At 40.6% G+C, this 21,734-nt stretch overlaps 1 protein-coding gene across 1 annotated transcript in view; it reads left to right on the top strand.

Annotated features, from left to right (window-relative positions):
• PTPRF (protein tyrosine phosphatase receptor type F) overlaps positions 1-21,734 on the top strand; it is a 1,072,658-nt gene that overhangs the window by 45,870 nt on the left and 1,005,054 nt on the right. The window contains exon 2 of the mRNA XM_069738054.1: positions 2,876-2,990. The gene's annotated coding sequence lies outside the window, so the exon portion shown is untranslated. The remainder of the gene's footprint in view (positions 1-2,875; positions 2,991-21,734) is intronic.

Here is a 21,734-nt window from a genome sequence, read left to right as displayed (position 1 = left end):
CATAGGAAAATCATTCTGGACACAAGCACAATCCATGTTATAAATTTGATAAGAGAAATGCTACATTAGGGAAAATTGTGGAAACAGGAACACATGGGCTACTTGCACAGTGAACAAGTCTGTATGATCATGTTCACACACCACCAAGAAACCTGAAGACACAAAAGAGAATAGTAAAACCAAAAACACTCAGTTTGAAAAAATGTTGCAGTAATCCGCAAGTGCTAGTAAAAGATGTAAAAAACAGGGTATTTGGTTGATACGTTTTTTGCAAAAAATGTATACTAAGCTGCTCTACCAATCTTCACGGTATACCCTTATCAGAGCAGTCCTAACTAATGTATGCAATCCCTATCTGATGTATTTAAAAACCTGATCATCTGTATATAACCTGTGTGAACAGGGTTCAGAGAGGAAAAATCCATGTGTGCATACAGGGTAGAACAGCTTTTGTGCAGATAGCCCAAGAGGAGTGGTGGAACTCCCCAGTCTTGTAGACACAAGAGAACAATTATGGAAACAGGAACACATGGGCTACTTGCACAGTGAACAAGTCTGTATGATCATGTTCACACACCACCAAGAAACCTGAAGACACAAAAGAGAATAGTAAAACCAAAAACACTCAGTTTGAAAAAATGTTGCAGTAATCCGCAAGTGCTAGTAAAAGATGTAAAAAACAGGGTATTTGGTTGATACGTTTTTTGCAAAAAATGTATACTAAGCTGCTCTACCAATCTTCACGGTATACCCTTATCTGCACAAAAGCTGTTCTACCCTGTATGCACACATGGATTTTTCCTCTCTGAACCCTGTTCACACAGGTTATATACAGATGATCAGGTTTTTAAATACATCAGATAGGGATTGCATACATTAGTTAGGACTGCTCTGATAAGGGTATACCGTGAAGATTGGTAGAGCAGCTTAGTATACATTTTTTGCAAAAAACGTATCAACCAAATACCCTGTTTTTTACATCTTTTACTAGCACTTGCGGATTACTGCAACATTTTTTCAAACTGAGTGTTTTTGGTTTTACTATTCTCTTTTGTGTCATTAGGGAAAATTGATTGTGAAAACATTGGAAACTAAAGTACTGAATAAATCAGTTCATCCATTGGGTAATCTAAGTTGAGTATTTGGTAAGTTTTTGATGTTGTAGATTTTCTGCAGCATTTCTGCAACTATTAGCTAAATTAGGTTACTTGTGTTTTTTATTTTCATTGCGTTCTTAAGTTCGTTTTTTTACTTGCATTTTTTATGCATCTGATTTTGTCTCTTTATCGTGTGCCAAGTTTTAAAGATGCTTTGTTTTTGGTACTTCCTAGTATATGACATTGACAAAACTAACTAATAAAATTGTGTCAAACCCAAATACCAGCACCTAAATCTCAGCTTCCGTGCAAGAGAAATTGAAATTTGCAGATTTCAAACTTGCACCAAAGGTACAGGTTTCACGGCTTGAAAAATGCACAGTGGGCCTCTGAGTTTTCTATAGAGCCCATCCACTTCTTACGAACTGTTGCAATTTTTGCTCAACAAAAATACTGTGTCGAAAACTTACCAAAACATACTGTGTTTTTCGGACTATAAGACACACTGGACCAGAAGACACACCTAGGTTTTAGAGGAGGAAAATATAAAGAAATCTTAAGCAAAAATATGGTCATGAGGCACTGTTATGGGGGGGGGGGGGGGGGGGATCTCCTGTTGACAGTGTTATAGGGGTAATGTCCCCCAATTCTGTACTAATACCCCACAACCTGGTGTATGTCCCCATCCTGGTATATATGCCCCCCATCCTGGTATATATGCCCCCCCCATCCTGATGGTATATACAGCCCCCCCATCCAGGTATACATGGCCCCCTATCCCCATCCTGGTATACATGGTCCTCCATCCATGTATACATGGCCATCATCCCCATCCAGGTATACATGGCCCCCATCCAGGTATGTATGCCCCCCCATCCTGGCATACATGTTCCCATTCCCATCTTGGTATACATGGTCCCCTCATCCCCATCCTGGTATACATGGTTCCCTCATCCCCATCCTGGTGTACATGGTTCTCTCATCCCCATCCTGGTATACATGGTCCCCTCATCCCCATTCTGGTATACATGGTCCTCTCATCCCCATCCTGGTATACATGGCACCATCCTGGTATCATCGACCCCCCCCCATCCTCATCCTGGTATATATGGCCCCCATCACCCTGCACACATTGAAAAAAATATGCTATTCTACTTACCTTCCCTTTGCACCATCGCAGCGCGGCGTCCTGTTGTGATTCCAGCAGCTGATTTCAGCATGTAAGCAGCGCATGATATCACTGCCATGCTCACCCACACGCCAAGGTCAGCTGCAGGAATATTAACTGCTCTTCATACCTGAGACTACGGGAGTGGAGAGCAGTAAATATTAATTTTCTTTCATAGCAAGCACACGTGATCACCCAGCAGCTGCAGGAGCCGGATGCCGCAGGTAACAGGGTGCCCGCTATGAAAGAAAATTAATATTCACTGCTCTCCATTCCCATAGTCCCTCCCACCTCTCAGTGTCAGTGTCAGGTCATATAGGTGGGAGGGACTATAGGCGTGGGGAGCAGTGAATATTCATTTTCTTTAGCAGTGGGCACATGATTTAGCAGCAGCCGACTCCTGTGATTGCTCCTCCACTTCTGCTGCTGACACCACGTCTACAGCTGGACTAAGGTACATCCGGATTATAAGACACATCCCCCACTTTCCTCCAAAATTTCGGAGGAAAAAAGTGCGTGTTATAGTCCGAAAAATATGGTGATTGTGGGAACTTAACTTTATAACTCTGCAAAGTAAATGGATCCATTACTTTTTTCCCTTTTTCTTTAGATGGAAGGTCTATCTTCATAACCACCCTCTTTCTTACCACCATGCTTCTGGTAGGTTAGAATGAAGTAGAAGACAAACAACATTATAACTGCTGTTTTCCACACAAAACAATGAGGTATTTGTAAAGTTCTTTCAGTTTTCTCAGTTTGGATGCACAGAAACAATTAAAATAATTGGGTTTAAGGAATAGGTGTGAATTAGTCCAATGCTGAAGCAGTGATTGAAATGTAATTGCCTGCTGTGTGCACTGCTTGTTACATGTTTGCTTTCTCTGTAGAACTGTAACTTCAAATGTAAAGCTGCTATTCCAAGCACATTTTCTCAGTTGCTAAAAGAAATAACCTATATCCTAAAGGCCCCTTCACATTAAGCGACGCTGCAGCGATACCGACAACGATCCGGATCGCTGCAGCGTCGCTCTTTGGTCGCTGGAGAGCTGTCACACAGACAGCTCTCCAGCGACCAACGATCCCGAGGTCCCCGGTAACCAGGGTAAACATCGGGTAACTAAGCGCAGGGCCGCGCTTAGTAACCCGATGTTTACCCTGGTTACCATGCTAAAAGTAAAAAAAAAACAAACACTAGATACTTACCTACAGCCGTCTGTCCTCCAGCGCTGCGCTCTGCTTCTCTGCTCTCCTCCTGTACTGTCTGTGAGCCGGAAAGCAGAGCGGTGACGTCACCGCTCTGCTTTCCGGCTCACAGCCAGTACAGGAGGAGAGCAGAGCACAGCGCTGGAGGACAGACAGCGGTAGGTAAGTATGTAGTGTTTGTTTTTTTTACTTTTAGCATGGTAACCAGGGTATACATCGGGTTACTAAGCGCGGCCCTGCGCTTAGTTACCCGATGTTTACCCTGGTTACCAGTGAAGACATCGCTGGATCGGTGTCACACACGCCGATCCAGCGATGTCTGCAGGGAGTCCAGCGACGAAATAAAGTTCTGGACTTTATTCAGCGACCAACGATCTCCCAGCAGGGGCCTGATCGTTGGTCGCTGTCACACATAACGATTTCATTAACGATATCGTTGCTACGTCACAAATAGCAACGATATCGTTAACAATATCGTTATGTGTGAAGGTACCTTAACTCCTAGTTGCACAGGAACTTTATTTTATATCTTCCGAGTTATGTTCTTTATCTTTTTTTCTTTTGGCACCACAAGCTTTATAATTTTGAATTTTTATTGATAGGGAAGCTAATTCAACTTGGTTGAGTTTCTTATCTTTTTTGTTTCTGTTCCTTATATTTTTTTTATATTTCTGTTTATGTCAATATTTGTGTGGAGCAAAAAGATTTGCAGAACCCTAGTCCAGTAGTCATGTTGATTGTTTGTGACAGCTAAACCAGAGTACTACAAACCTCCTGCTACCTGTGGTACCCCAGCTCCTCTTCTAATCAGTAGGTCCCTTCGGTATCACACACGTATTGCTCTGCAATGTAGTGATGTTGCAGAACCTAGCAATCAGAAAAAGCGCTGGGGATGCCACTGGTGCTAGTATGTTTGCAGTGCTGTGGTCTCACATTTGATTTGCTTTTTTTACTTTTCACTTCATAATGGTTCAATAAACACTTGAAATATGAAATAATAATATGAGTCAACAATATTCCTTGTAGTTGAGCATAAAGATTCGCAGGACCCTGGTCCAGCGGCCACAGGCAATCAACTTTTGTACGTGTGTGATCTTTTATTGTAACAATTTGGTCATATGTAAACCTAATATTAGGTGTTGCTTGCCTCTTATTGTGCATGCGGGTCATGGAAAGTTAAATAAATTGATACCTTGATAGCTGTGATCTGAGGTCCTATTTAATAGAAATCCAAATTTGTATTAATATGTAAATGAGCTGTTAATGTCTATGGGCCCAACATGGATCTCTCTGACAATCTCTTTCCAGAACGAATAGTAAATGAAAGGTGGTGTTACCAGTGTGAAACATGTAATAACTGACAGTCTGCTCTCCTGATCTATATATCTTACACTTGTAAAGCCCCCTTTCATTTACAATAAGCTTGGGAGGCAGATTCTCAGGGCAATCTACATCTGGCCCATAGATCTTAACAGCTCAGTTACATATAAGGAAAACATGGATTTCTTGAGAATAAGACATCAGATCGCAGCTATTAAGGCATTATTTTAGTCAAAAAAATGTTATGACCTACGAGCACATATAGATGGCTTAGGAAGGTTGATCCTACTGACAGACTTCCTTTAGCATGAATTCAAATGCAAGTATAAAGACAAGGATTCTTAGTAAATGATTAGTGCTAATAAATAGTGGTGTCCTGTATCCACACTCCCCAAAGATAAGGTGTGATGGTTAAAGTATATGGGTCCTCCCTTGTGCCAGGCCCTGCAAGCTATGTGATGAAACAACAATACAGAGAATTACAAAACTTCTAATGAAACAATACTATAAAGAGATGGTGAAGACGTAATTGCCACAAATGTACGAAATAATTCAAAATGTGAATAAACATACTTACCCCAAAATAGCACACTGTGAACGCCAGGCAACATATCACTTTGAAAGTTTATGCACGGTGTATAATTGAAATCAGCACTTTGATTTTATTTGCTGCCATTTGCGGAAATTAGATGAAAATTATAAATGTATAGCAATATTTCTACAACTATATACTGACTAAAGAGTAAAATATTTACAAAACCGATACTTGAAAAGTGTGCAAAAATGGAATTCTACCGGAAAACGGAAAAACTAGCTGGCAAAATGCAATGTATCCAAATAAAACAATTGAAACACTGGCTGTAAATAAGAAGGACACACTGCAATAAAAAAATAATATGACCATCAATTCCTGATGCTTTATATTTTTTGTCGTCACTTTTTCCAACATACCAGTATTTATCTGTATCTAATCTCTGTTTCAACACATTAACGGTAATCAACTACTGTATATACAGTGGGGCAAAAAAGTATTTAGTCAGTCAGCAATAGTGCAAGTTCCACCACTTAAAAAGATGAGAGGCGTCTGTAATTTACATCATAGGTAGACCTCAACTATGGGAGACAAACTGAGAAAAAAAAATCCAGAAAATCACATTGTCTGTTTTTTTAACAATTTATTTGCATATTATGGTGGAAAATAAGTATTTGGTCAGAAACAAACAATCAAGATTTCTGGCTCTCACAGACATGTAACTTCTTCTTTAAGAGTCTCCTCTTTCCTCCACTCATTACCTGTAGTAATGGCACCTGTTTAAACTTGTTATCAGTATAAAAAGACACCTGTGCACACCCTCAACAGTCTGACTCCAAACTCCACTATGGTGAAGACCAAAGAGCTGTCAAAGGACACCAGAAACAAAATTGTAGCCCTGCACCAGGCTGGGAAGACTGAATCTGCAATAGCCAACCAGCTTGGAGTGAAGAAATCAACAGTGGGAGCAATAATTAGAAAATGGAAGACATACAAGACCACTGATAATCTCCCTCGATCTGGGGCTCCACGCAAAATCCCACCCCGTGGGGTCAGAATGATCACAAGAACGGTGAGCAAAAATCCCAGAACCACGCGGGGGGACCTAGTGAATGAACTGCAGAGAGCTGGGACCAATGTAACAAGGCCTACCATAAGTAACACACTACGCCACCATGGACTCAGATCCTGCAGTGCCAGACGTGTCCCACTGCTTAAGCCAGTACATGTCCGGGCCCGTCTGAAGTTTGCTAGAGAGCATTTGGATGATCCAGAGGAGTTTTGGGAGAATGTCCTATGGTCTGATGAAATCAAACTGGAACTGTTTGGTAGAAACACAACTTGTCGTGTTTGGAGGAAAAAGAATACTGAGTTGCATCCATCAAACACCATACCTACTGTAAAGCATGGTGGTGGAAACATCATGCTTTGGGGCTGTTTCTCTGCGAAGGGGCCAGGACGACTGATCCGGGTACATGAAAGAATGAATGGGGCCATGTATCGTGAGATTTTGAGTGCAAACCTCCTTCCATCAGCAAGGGCATTGAAGATGAAACGTGGCTGGGTCTTTCAACATGACAATGATCCAAAGCACACCGCCAGGGCAACGAAGGAGTGGCTTCGTAAGAAGCATTTCAAGGTCCTGGAGTGGCCTAGCCAGTCTCCAGATCTCAACCCTATAGAAAACCTTTGGAGGGAGTTGAAAGTCCATGTTGCCAAGCGAAAAGCCAAAAACATCACTGCTCTAGAGGATATCTGCATGGAGGAATGGGCCAACATACCAACAACAGTGTGTGGCAACCTTGTGAAGACTTACAGAAAACGTTTGACCTCTGTCATTGCCAACAAAGGATATATTACAAAGTATTGAGATGAAATTTTGTTTCTGACCAAATACTTATTTTCCACCATAATATGCAAATAAATTGTTAAAAAAACAGACAATGTGATTTTCTGTATTTTTTTTTCTCAGTTTGTCTCCCATAGTTGAGGTCTACCTATGATGTAAATTACAGACGCCTCTCATCTTTTTAAGTGGTGGAACTTGCACTATTGCTGACTGACTAAATACTTTTTTGCCACACTGTATTTGTGTAAAAGCTGACCTGAGTATAAGCCGAGGCACCTACCGTAATTTTGCCACAAAAAAATGGGAAAGCTTATTGACTCGAGTATAAGCCGGGTATGCACTGTCCTCTCATCCCCATCCTGGTATGCATGGTTCCTCATCCCCATCCTGGTATGCATGGTTCCTCATCCCCATCCTGGTATGCATGGTTCCTCATCCCCATCCTGGTATGCATGGTTCGTCATCCCCATCCTGGTATGCATGGTTCCTCATCCCCATCCTTTTCTGCATGGCTCCTTGTTCCCATCCTCGTCTGCAGGGCTCCTTCTGTGAGTCTTCTGGTTCTCACTGTTACATAAGTATTTTTATATATTATCTTTTTTGCATTGTGCTCTCATATTTATTTACTTTACCAGCTAGTTTGCTTCTATTCCGTACTCTGCTTCTATTCACATGCTTCATCAACTGGCATTTTGAGAACAGGAAAGCTGAGCAGTCTGTGAGAAAGGCTAGACTAACAAATACAGGAGGAGAACCTGTAATACCTATCTATTACAGGGACTCTGTGAGCATAAAATCACTGTTCAAACCAAGCAAGGGTGCTTGGTGCCCCCTTGGTGTTGCGAAACAATTAAGTGCATCTTCCTATATATACTTGTTTTAGGCTAGGTTCACATTGCGTTAGCAGCAGCCCGTTCAGCACATACGCTAACGGGCTGCTGCTAGCGCAAGTGCCGGCGTTACTTTGCGCTAGCGCAGATAGAGCATCTGCTAGCTCTATCTGCGCTAGCGGTGACGGACCCGGAAACGCTGCAGCCCGCATCTCAAGGTCCGTCACTCAATGACGGCACATCGCTAGCGCACGCCCATTGTGGGTGTGCACTAGCGATGTGTCTGATATTGCAGTCTATGGCGGCGTTAACGAACTACGTTACACCGCGTTATGCCGCGGTGTAACGTAGTCCGTTAAACATACCGCCATAACGCAATGTGAACCTAGCCGTACCTCTATATCCACCCCCCACCCACCCTCTTCTTTGGTTGATGGCCCTGGCTTTATAGAGCCATATACGGGCATAGATAGGTGGGAAACAAGTAGGTGGGAAGGTGAGCTTAAATGTTTGGCCATGCCGTGGTGCATTGAGCAAGTACTTGGTTTGAACAGTCAATCTGCTCTAACAGACTCTCTTTTAGGGTATGTGTGCAGCATCAAACCTGAAACGGCCAACAGTGACAGCATAGTGGATGGGATTTCAGGAAATCCCATGTCCTCTATGTGTCCGCAGACTCCTGCGGATCACCCACGGAGCTGGACAAGCAGTGCATCTTTCCAGACCGCAGCATGTCAATTTCTCTTGCGGAGACGCTAGTCTCCCCAAGACAAATTACATCAACAGAAGTTATTGAATACGGTGAATCCGCATGGTTCGTTGAGCACATGCGGATTTACCTACGTTCAGTACTTTGGCCGCAGCGAAAATATGCTGCGTCCACAGCGCTGCTAGTTCCAGATCTTGGGTACCCGGCCTAAGTGGCCCAAAATCATGCCTCAAATTTGTCTGTTAAAATAAAGTGGAGAACCTAAATAATATCTACATCACCAAGTCTAAATCCAAATTTGACCAGACTTGGGTAGCTCTTCTTTCCCTTAAAACTTACTTGACCTCAGTTAACTATAAAAAAGGAGCAGTACTGTTTTGAGCCACTTTAAGAGTCAGTATAGAATGCTGTATCACATAATGACAATGTAAGTGTGCATTAGTTTGAATAGGAAATAGTACAATTGTTACTACCAACGACCACTGACGTTTGTGAACTTTACATTCTTGGAAAATAGGGCAGATTTATCAACACGGCTTTATACATAGGCAGGTTTGATTTAGACTCGATACTCTAAATTTATCACACTTGCTATTCCTGGAGGATAAATTTGGCACATTTAGTCACTTGGTAATTTTATTCCACCTCTTAATTGGCTTTACTTTAAACTATTAATGATATTATACAGAATACCTGATTTTTTTTTTATCCTAACACATTTAGCGTAATTTTGCTTGTTTGTTTGAAACGCTCTATTTTTGAAGGCATAATTATTACTAGCCTACAAATACAAGAATGAATACTTCCATAACAGTGCAAGAAACTGCTGCCGATGGTATTGTTATAAAATTAGTTCAATAGCAAGCAGAATTGGTGACATTGCAGAAGGCCTCATACGCACAGCCTGTGCAACCTTTGAGTTATATAGAACTATAAGGGTATCTTCACACTGGGCGTTTTTGCTGCGTTTTTTTGCTGCCTTTTTATGCTACTTTTCAACTGCTTTTTCCAGTATCAGCAAAGCCTATGAGATTTCAGAAATCTCATGCACACACATTGTTTTTTTTTTGTCATCAGGATTTTGTGCTTTGTTGCTTTTTTGGACATAGAGCATGTCACTTCTTTAAGCGTTTTTGCAGCGTTTTTCACCCATTGGCTTGAATGGGTGTTGACAAAACGCAGCAAAAACACAGGTAACATTATTTGCAGTTTTTTTTCTGCAGAAAAGTCATGGACATTAGCATGGACAAAGAGACACAAGTTAGCCCAAAAGACGCAACAAAAAACCGCACCAAATCCGCAGCAAAAAACGCACCTAAACTTGCGTTTTTGACGCAGCTTCTTTCCTGCCAAGAAATCAGGTTTTGCTGCAGAAAAAAAAGAAGCACAAACGCCCAGTGTGAACATACCCTAAAAGGGTAACCATACCTGCTGTCCCCCCATATGCCACTTATTTGGTTTTGCATATTACATATTACTTAAATCAGTCAACTTTTGCCAAGTATGTAATTAAAAAAAGACAAAGCAGTCATTTCTGGAGAAGCACATGAGAATCTTCTTACATCAATGCAATCCGTGTCTAAGTTTTTTTGATTAGCGCCATGTATTTGTGCCTTGTGTCGCATCGGTCAATGGACTTTTTAAATCTATTAGCAACAGAAATTTTGCATTCAGAGAAGATTTGCATAACTAGACAGACTAGCAGCTATTAATTTGCAACTTCACTCTTTTAGGTTTGCAATACTACTCCAGTTTTGCAATTTGTTTTATCTGCTGGAAAAAATGTATAGTGCTGTATCATATCTGTCATAGTGATGAGCGAATATACTCTTTACTCGAGATTTCCTGAGCACGCTCGGGTGACCTCCGAGTATTTTTTAGTGCTCGGAGATTTAGTTTTTATTGCCGCAGCTGAATGCTTTACATCTGTTAGCTAGCATAAGTACATGTGGGGATTCCCTAGCTACAAGGCAACCCCCACATGTACTTATGCTGGCTAACAGATGTAAAGCATTCAGCTGCGGCAATAAAAACTAAATCTCCGAGCACTAAAAAATACTCGGAGGACCCCCGAGCATGCACGGGAAATCTCTAGTAACGAGTATATTCGCTCATCACTAATCTGTCGTGATGTGAGTTTTGGAACTGCGCTGAAAAATGTGTTAACCTATATAAGTAACAGGGAACAAAATATATTCCAATATTAGTGCAACATATTTTCTATATTGGATGAATGTTAAGACAGATCTATCTTTACATACCTGAAGTGAACTTGACACAAATAGTGGTTAAATGAGACATCTGTGATTTTCATCGTAAGCAAAAATAATAACCTATTTTCATCATTGTTTTGGATCAGATTTTTTTTTTCCAGTGTTCGGTCAGTTCTTACCATCACTTAAGTTTTTTTCTTGTATGCTAAAAAATAAAACTGATAGAGGTTTCTCATGCTTCTAACAAACAGTGAAAATTGGACCGAAATGGGTAACATCTGAATTCTGTGAGTTTTTTTTTTTCTCGCAGACTCTACTTTCATTAACAAGTTTGATTCATGCCTCCATGTCTTGATGCAAATCACTCAGGCCAATAGTTCTGTCTATGACCGGAGCTGTTTGCTGCTTTGGAGGTGGTGGTAGCCCCTTTACCTCTTGGGCCTCTGTGTAGCTGCAAAGGTTGCAAGAATTGTTTGTCTGACCCCGGAACAAACCAAGCATCACTGTTGCACAACGGTTTTGAAAGGAAGAATCTTCCACAGCACATACGTGGTACAACAAATATTACATCGTATATACACTAAGGCTATGTTCACACTTTGCGTTGTCCTTCTGCGGGTTCTCCCGCAGCGGATTTGATAAATCTGCAGGGCAAAACAACTGCGGTTCTCCCTGCAGATTTATCACGGTTTGTTCCGCGGTTTCCGCTGCGGGTTTCCGCCTATACTATTGATGCTGCATATGCAGCAATATGCAGCATCAATAGTAATGTTAAAAATAATAAAAATTGGTTATACTCGCCCTCTGACGTCCCGATCGCCTCGACGCTGCACCCGGCGGTCCGGTTCCAAAGATGCTATGCGAGAAGGACCCTTCGTGACGTCACGGTCATGTGACCGCGACGTCACCGCAGGTCCTGGTCGCACAGCAACTCTGACCGGACGGCCGCGTGCAGCGCTGAGACTTCAGAGGGTGAGTATAACCAGATTTTTTATTTTTTAACCCCAAATATGGTTCCCAGGGCCTGGAGGAGAGTCTCCTCTCCTCCACCCCGGGTAGGAACCGCACATTATCCGCTTACCTCCCGCAACGTGGGCACAGCCCCATGCGAGAGGTAAACGGTTCAATGTATTCCTGTGGGTGCAGAATCGCAGCGATTCTGCACAAAGAAGTGACATGCTGCGGGTTTTAAACCGCTGCGTTCCCGCGCGGTTTTTCCAGCAGCATGTGCACAGCGGTTTGCGGTTTCCATAGGGTTTACATGTTACTGTAAACGCTATGGAAACTGCTGCGGACCCGCAGCATCAAAATCGCGGCGGTTCCGCGGTAAAAACCGCAAAGTGTGAACCCAGCCTTACTCTTCTGGATTGTGCTTAAGTTCCCATAACTTTGTAGTTGATTCTCTAATTTATATCTGGTGGTCATGCATTATAGTCTCTACATACTGCAAATAAACTACTATCTAATGTCTTTGGATTCACTTCCCACTGAATTCTACAGTGTTTTTTCTTGGAGATAAATTGCCATTCACAATCAAATGCATAAACTGTCAAGATATACAGTATGTGCATTGCTGCATGTATTCACATTGCTGCCCTGTGGAAAAACTGCATTGTAAGCATCAGCCATGATTTACTGGGTTTACTATATGATGATGTATGAAGAGATACATGATGCTAGAACAGATTTTATTAACTTGGCATCCATGGATTATGTAGCTAAATACGCCAAGTTTTCTGTGACGCTTTGCCCACTAAAGATCTGTTTTGATAACTCTTTCATCTGAGTATCTCCTCTTCTTTCATACTACCTGTCTTCAGAGTCTACTTCACCTCTCGACCTTGCCACCTTCCTTCCTATTCTATTGTGCATAAAAAACGTAGCTAGACGACGGTAAGATTATAGCTTGTGTATATCATACCACTTCCTGTAAAGCAATTATTTCACCCTCTGCTTGCCGAAGTAAGCATATTGTTTTGTTATTTTTACTTACCTGTCTAATAAACTATTTTGAAACTAAACCGTGCATTTTTACATGCCTATCTCAGTAATGGTCTCTGTAAACACTGACTAATATCTTGCCTGTTGAGCCCAGCACCTGCGCACTGTAGTACTTTGCTCTGCCCTAATCAGGGCAGATAAAGTATGCCTGAGCAGGAGCCGCGACAGAAGCAAGTGGGAGGACGTCATTGCATGAAGATGGGAGGCGCCGGACCCGGACTTCAATGCCCATCAGACCGGACCGCACCAGACCGCCCCATCAGGTGAGTATAATATGCGGTAACTTGTTTTTCTTATCTTTCAGGTTACATCGGGGGCTTATCTACAGCATTACAGAATGCTGTAGATAAGCCCCTGATGGCGGTGGCCGAAGCTTATATATGAAAAAGTAGGTGACAGATTCCTTTCAAGTGTTGTTAGGTTCCTTTTTACTTCTCACCACCCACCCTTCGTATCCGGTTTCTTTGGACTGCTATATATTATGATCGTACCTAATATACATAGCTAGACTACTGTAAGATCTAAGCTTGTGAATATCCTACTACTGTAAAGAATTTGTTTCACCAGCTGCTTGGGGAAATAAGCAAACTGTTTTGCTTTTCTGCGTTTTTTACTTTTATGTTGACTGTAAAATATTTTTAAACTAAACTGTGCGGTTTCGATTCCTATCATGGTAGAGTTCCTTTTAAAAACTGCCTTTGTTATTTATTGAGCATATTAAGGTACCTTCACACATAACGATATCGTTAACGATATCGTTGCTTTTTGTGATGTAGCAACGATATCGTTAAGGAAATCGTTATGTGTGACAGCGACCAACGATCAGGCCCCTGCTGGGAGATCGTTGGTCGCTGAGGAAAGTCCAGAACTTTATTTCGTCGCTGGATCTCCCGTGGACATCGCTGGATCGGCGTGTGTGACACCGATCCAGCGATGTCTTCACTGGTAACCAGGGTAAACATCGGGTAACTAAGCGCAGGGCCGCGCTTAGTAACCCAATGTTTACCCTAGTTACCAGCGTAAAAGTAAAAAAAAAAAAACACTACATACTTACCTACCGCTGTCTGTCCTCCAGCGCTGTGCTCTGCTCTCCTCCTGTACTGGCTGTGAGCGTCGGTCAGCCGGAAAGCAGAGCGGTGACGTCACCGCTCTGCTTTCCGGCCGCTGTGCTCACAGCCAGTGCAGGAGGAGTGCAGAGAAGTTGAGCGCCGGGGACATACAGCGGAAGGTAAGTATGTAGTGTTTGTTTTTTTTTACTTTTACGCTGGTAACCAGGGTAAACATCGGGTTACTAAGCGCGGCCCTGCGCTTAGTAACCCGATGTTTACCCTGGTTACCCGGGGACTTTGGGATCGTTGGTCGCTGGAGAGCTGTCTGTGTGACAGCTCTCCAGCGACCAAACAGCGACGCTGCAGCGATCCGGATCGTTGTCGGTATCGCTGCAGCGTCGCTTAATGTGAAGGGGCCTTTAGTCTAGCGATAAGCCTATTAGTTCCACAGCCGTTCACTATTAACTCACCATACTATAGAGACACAATATAAGATTTACCAATATTATATTATACTGAGTATGAGTCCTTTATAATCCTAGTTTCTTAACTGTAAAAGCTGCATAGTACAGTTCCTGAGATAGTTTAAAATAATTTTGGAAGATCCACATGGCTTCTTCTGTTCTAATAAATTCTACAGTGAAGGAATGTTCACATTTCTTGTTACGCATCTCCCAGGGGTTTGTGGCTGTCACTCAGCAGGAAAAGTTCTAGAAATTGTACATCTCTGTGTGTTGTCTCAACAGATGGGGCTTCGACAGCAGCAGAGTGAGCTTAAAAGTTAACTGTATCTGAATTATTCATTGTTAAAGATCATGCTGACTTTTAAAGTTTCTAATATCACTAAATGACTGATTCTACACGTTTACTACCCATTTCCTTAAACTTATTTAGGGCTTGTTTACCTAATTGGACCCATTATTTCCAGTAGGTAAACCAAGCCAATAGCATGGATTTTGTGATTTATTTATCGCTGTAGGTATTTTCCTTTTGGTACAGTGTTGCGCAGAGACGAGAAAACACTTTGTAAATTCAACAAAAGGAGTGGGAGAAGGGGTTACAACATCTCTAAACACATCTGAAGATAATAGACAGCGTCTAAACCGAGTGATAATATATAAAAAAAAATGGATTATCATGCCAAATACATAAACGTTACATTTCAACACATTACAGGTACTATACAGTGAAATCTAATCTTTTGCTTTGCACTAAGGAGGGGCAACATCCTGAAACTTGTCTGCAAATTGAGATTTTGGTTTGGCTTTTATCCTAAGTCATGTTAAAAGGCTTGATAAAGGGTCGATATTGACTTTGCTACTTCCGATAGGTGAGACTAGAGTTCAAGTCCCTACTCTATGAAGAGGCAATTTGCATATGACTTTTGTCAAACATGCACATAGAATAGAGATCAGGTTTAAATAGCACCACACATACGTCTCACCACACAGAGATTATAGAAATACCTCTCTGTTATTGCATACATCACAATATGTAATAAAACAGACATAAAAGGACACATTATAATTACTGAACAGACCCACAGACCCCCAAATGATCTCCATAACATGATTCAGACATAAAGATATAAAGACCTTCAATAAAGGAATTACGTTGGAAGACATATCTGCTGCTCATGTGCTATGCAAATTGCCTCTTCTGAGAAAAAGAGGACTTAAAATCTATAGCGCCACCTGTTGTAAGTATCGATCCTACAAGTCACAATCAACCCTTTAAACGAGTCGTGCAATATGACTTAGGCTGCGTTGTGTGAACTCGTTTAACGGACTACGTTACACCGCGGCATAACGTGGTGTAGTGTAGTCCGTTAACGCCGCCATTACAAGCAATGGCGAGCGCATCGCTAGCGCACGCCCACAATGGGCGTGCGCTAGCGATGTGCTGTCATTGAGTGCTGGACCCGAGACGCCGCCTGCAGCGTTTCCGGGTCCGTCACTGCTAGCTCGCCGCTAGCGCAGATGGAGCTAGCAGAAGCTCCATCTGCGCTAGCGCTGTGCAAGTGCCGGCACTTGCGTTAGTGCAGTCCGTTTAACGGATATGTTGAACGGACTGCACTAACGTAGTGTGAACCTAGCCTTAGGATAAAAGCCAAATCAGTATCTCAATTCGCAGACACGGTGTTTTGGGCTGTCGTATTGCACGACTCGTTTAAAGGGTTGATTGTGACTTGTAGGATCGCTACTTCCAACAGGTGGGGCTATAAAGTTTAGGTCCTCTTTTTTTCTCAGAAGATGCAATTTGCATATTATATTTCCCAGAGGAACATTGCACGGCAAATAAGCCTCCTTACCTTGACAAGCCAGAGATGGTTTGTCACTCTCCATAAGGAGAAATAATACCCCTTAGGCTCATGTGCTAAACACTAATTCTCTCTAAACACTTCTGGATATTTTTTTTATTGTGCAGATTAATTTCCTATTTTTTTAATTATCTTCAATATACCAACATTAACATCTGCAATATTTTCTCTTAGAATAATAGCTATTACACTCTTTTAATATCACTACCAATAGTCCTACAATGTAACTATAATACTACTCCCTATGTAGGGGCATTTAGCTACTATAATACTGCCCCTAAGTACAAGGATATAATGACTATAATACAGCATGCTATGTACATGAATATATAGTTAGTCATAAGTTTACATAAACGTATGTTGAAGTAATTGAAATATTTATTTATCCCCTCCAGATTCCAGATCAACAAACTAGCTTTACAAGTTGCTTAGGATGACTACTTTGTACATGACACGAGCAATTTGTACAACAAATATTTACAAACAGATCATTTATTTTATAATTTGCTATATCAAAATTTTGATAGGTCAGAAGTTTACATGCACCAGGCTGACTGTGCCTTTAAAATAGTTTGGAGATTCCTAAAAAATATTTTTTTTATAAACCTTCTGGTAGACTAAGGCCTACCTATTGCCTTGCTTGACATAGTGGGAAAGTAAAAAAAAAATATATATATATCAACCGAGATATTAGAAGAATTGTGAACCTCCGCCATGGTGGCACATCCTTGGGATCAATTTCCAAATGCCTAAAGGTACCATGTTCATATGTTCAAAAAATAGTCTGCAAGTTTAAACATCATGAGACTTCATTGCCATTTTACCATTTAGGAAGGAGACACAATCTAATGCTTAAATATGAACGTACTTTGGTGTGAAAAAATACAAATCTAATTACAACATCAAAAAAGATTGTGAAGCTCCTGGAGAAAATGGGTACAAAGATTTAGACATGCATAGTAAAATGTCTTATGTCGACATGACCACACAAGCCATTCAGCAAAGAAGAATCCGATTTACAACTGCACATCTGTACAAATATGTTATTTTCTGGATACAATGTAACAAAAATTGAACTGTTTGGCTATAATGACCCTCCTCATGTATGGAGGAAAAGAAAGAAGTCCCAACTGTTAAGTACTGGGGTGGTGCACTACACAAAATATATGGCATTATAAGGAAGGAAATATATGTCGAGATATTGAAAGCAAAATCTCAAGTAATTGGCCAAGACGTTAAAACTTGGGCACAAATGAGTCTTCCAAATGGACAGTCATCCTAAGCATACTTCCAAAATTGTGTCAAAACAACTTAAGGATAATAAATTAAAGGCAGCAGAGTGTTCGTTGCATTCTTACAAATACTTGGTCATAATAGCAGAATGCCAGTATACTGCACACTACAGACAGGCCCCTATTACACAAAAGGTAGCACAGCTGCAAAATACTGATGAACATCCACTCACACACCCATCATCTAGGACACAGGTGTTTGCCTAGTTTTGTAGATGCACAGAGATAAGGCTTGCATAAGGTGCCAGTCACACAGATACGTGTAATGCACCATGTCAGTTTACTGTAAGAAGATTGTACAAAGCTACCTGGAATGTTTGACCCAGGTTAGAAAATTTAAAAGCAATGCTTACAAATATTACATTTTTTAATTTCTGAACAACTGGTAATGTGAAGTAAAAAATAAAAGCTGGCATAGATCATTATCTTTAGTATTATTCTAACATTTCACACTGTGTAATCTAGAATGAAAACAATGCATAGAAACTATGCAGAAGTGATTAAATAACAACACATGTAAAAAACAGAGTATTTGATGTTTTTCAATCAAAAATGAATAAAAGACATCCCAATGTGACAAGATGAGATGGTTCATATCTCTAGTAATTCTTCTAACTATGTGCCAATAAGCAGCAACCAAAATTAAGAACAGGACCTCTGCCTATGTTGAACACCTGCCTGTGGAAAGCTGAGTAGATAAGGTGTATTGTATAGCCCAAGTGGTTGGCCACATCCAAAAATGAGTACAAAATTGTGGAAAAAAAAAAAGGGCCAACACAGCTGTTACACACTCTTGGCTATAGTAGTGATCTTAAATAGCCTTAGACAGGAAACGTGTACTTGGATAAAGTATCAGGCGTAGTGATGAGCAAGTATACTCGTTGCTCCGGTGGTCTCTGAGTATTTATGACTGCTCGGAGATTTAGTTTTCCTCACAGCAGCTGGATGATTTGCGACTGTTAGACAGTTTGATTACATGTGGGAATTCCCTAGCAACCAGGCAACCCCCACATGTACTCAGGCTGGCTAGTAGCTGTAAATCATTCAGCTGAGGTGATGAAAACTAAATCTCCGAACACTAACAAATTCTCGAGCGTGCTTGTCAAAACCCGAGCAACGAGTACACTCGCTCATCACTAATCAGGAGTTTTAACGAATGAGGCCAACATAATATTATTACTTTCACAGAGCTAAGCACTGCAGCCTTGCAGCCCTTGGGTCCTCGGTTCAAATCCCACCAAGGACAACATCTACAAAGAGTTTGTATGTTCTTAGTTTTTCTCCGTTGGTTTCTTACAGCTTAAAATCCATACCAAACTGAAAAAAAGTCATCACTCCATCCTCCTAGAATCAATTCTATATTGAAGTTGTGCAAAAATTACATTAGAAAGGTATCAAAACATCAGGCACATTTTGGAATATAATTCCTTAATCATAGCATTCACAGCGCCAGTTTTATGGTCACATAATGAAGAGGACTCCATCCATTGGCTTGCGCTGCAGCTGTTAATGGAGAATTTTATTAAAAAAAAAATACTGTAGGAAACCCAGTAAGTAAGCAAGTGAAGAAACTGGGATTTTTATCACTACTCAGGTAGGGTGGCGACATTCACTTTAATAGAACATTCTTTCCGTAAACTCAAACAGTGTAGTTTCCTCTTTTCCATTTTTTGTGCCCGAGATAGCTGCAGTAAGTGATATAGATTGAGCATAATAGACTTTCCCCTGTTGTTTGCCCTCCTCATGTACAATTATCATTCTTAATGGTCCAATAAAGGTTATTACATCTATGACATCCAGGCTCATCCAGAATTCCTGTGGATCTACATAGATGCATTCTGGGAATCTTTACCAATATAGAAACTCTAAGAAGTGTAGTGGGTCATTTCATCTGTAACTATAGATAAGTAATAATCTTATCTCAATCTATCATGTAGATGAAGAAATTGCTTGCTATACTTCATGTTGAGATGTCAGCACGCCTCAGAATCTATTGAGAAAAGAGCAGGGTAGATTGTTCAATAATTTGGATGCAATGTGCAATACAGAACATTTATTATAAAGTAGCACAGGACATCCCTACCTATTCCCATTTTGTATCAACTAATTCTGTATGGGCTAATCCTTATGTTTTAAACCTCCTACCACCTTGAAAGAAGTCTCTAGCTCAGAGAACAGATGCAGAGAGAAATATCTTGTAGCTTAGAATAATTGTGTAAGCAGATATTTTGCTACAAATCATCCTTTTCCTGCTGTTAAAAATGTTATCATTTTGGATAGTTGTACATTAAATAGATAATTAGATTAAAAAAAATCATTGGTTTTCTTTTCTCCAAGCTTGTTTCATTTAGAGAGGATGACTAAGAAAGGCAAAATCTTTGATTGCCATATAAAAGAAACCTACACGTTGTGATATCGGGCCAGCTGTTATCTTGTTCTCTGGTTTTGTTGACACTTGTCTCTGTGGTTGCTGGATTCTATATTTAATATGGCCAGCCGAAGGATGCTCGGTCCTTTAATTTATATAGTGTTTTAAATCGAATTTATCACCAGAGTAGACCAATATCATTTAGGCTATAAAAGTAGTTATTACTAATTAGGAAAGATAGTGTTCAGTGTTTGCCATGATGCCAAGCACAGTGCCTCTTTCTTTGGATCTGCTTATCTTCCAGTCCAGCCTCAACCACATTTTTTCAATGCAGTCATTAAGATTCTCCTTGTTATGGGCTGAACTGGGTTGGAGTGGTGGTTTTACAACCACTAGGGGCAGCAGGAAATGTAGTCAGGTATAGCCAAGGAGACGGTACACAGGAGCAGCAATGTAGTTTAAAGGAGCAGTATGTAACGTAGTCAGGGATAGCCAAAGAGTCGATACACGGAAGCAGCAGTGTAATCTTAGAATGAAGGAGTAGGTGAAAAGAAGCTTGACTAGAGGCTGGTCAATCAATAATCTCCCAAGAAATGGAGTGCTTTGCCAGGTTTAAATAGGGTGTTCAATCAGGGTGGAGTAAATCAGGAAATCAGGGTGGAGACAATCAGAAACAACACAAGTACAAGTATCTGGGTTAGGATGTAACAGTCCAGCTAGCTGAATAGTAGAATGTCTAGAATTTTACGTAAAAGATGTCTAATTAAGATCCAAATAAAATATGCAGGATTATGGGACAAAAAAAAGAGTTCTAGGTTTTTTGTCATAATATTGGAATTGTTGTAATACATTACTTTTAGGAACTTATCTCTTTTTTAAATACAATTTGTCAAATATTATCTATACACATATATTCTCAGTGCTTATTGCAAACACTATTGGGTGCTGCCATTTTAGATTGCATGAAAGTAGGTTACCTAGGTTAGAAAGACAATCTTCAACACCTTTCTGTAATTATTTTGATTCTGTAGACGAGAATTCCTAATTTAGGACTCTTATCAGCCAGACTGGAGAATGGTTATAAACAGCCACCATATGCTATGAGCATCCCAACATGTCTCCATTACAGTAAGCTCTTTGATTGCTAAGAAAACTGTGGAGTTTCATTTCACCAGCAGTGGCTCTGCTGTAGATATTGAACAATTGCTTTCTGTGAAAAGGTTGAGTTAAAGGGCCATTGTACAGTGAATATGAGGGATTGTTGGCCTTCATAATGAACCTATTTAGTGCACAAAGAAACCATGTCTTTTGAACTTGAATATTATATTTATTATTTTTCCTTTTGATCTTGTTTGAAATAAATGGATTTCACAGAATGTTGACTGCTATTCATTGTTTTTCTAGAACTTTGTTTGTGCCCGGGCATTATCAGTTTTTCCAGGCTATTCAATGAAGGCTGCAAAGTAATTTACTGTATAATGTTAGTATTGACTAGATACAGTTATAGAGTGCACGTACGTATGCTGTGTACTTTACTGACAACACAGGCATATTATGGTATCATTATAGTAGTACAAAATAGAGAGTTGATAGGCTACAGAACTAGAGAAAATGCATTTAAGCGTTTTCATCCATGTTCATATTGCACATTTTTCATTTGCATTGCTAATGGATCTTTTTTGTGCAGATTGGAACGGTATTTAATTTGTTAATCCAGTGCAATGAGTTGCTTGCCATGCATTTAATACTTTGACAAGCATTTCTGATGTGTGTAGTACTGGTG

Source organism: Ranitomeya imitator, chromosome 8, assembly GCF_032444005.1.
Source record: "Ranitomeya imitator isolate aRanImi1 chromosome 8, aRanImi1.pri, whole genome shotgun sequence".
Taxonomy (NCBI): domain Eukaryota; kingdom Metazoa; phylum Chordata; class Amphibia; order Anura; family Dendrobatidae; genus Ranitomeya; species Ranitomeya imitator.
Note: the sequence above shows the minus strand (reverse complement) of the source record. Positions and strands in the feature narration are given on the sequence as shown.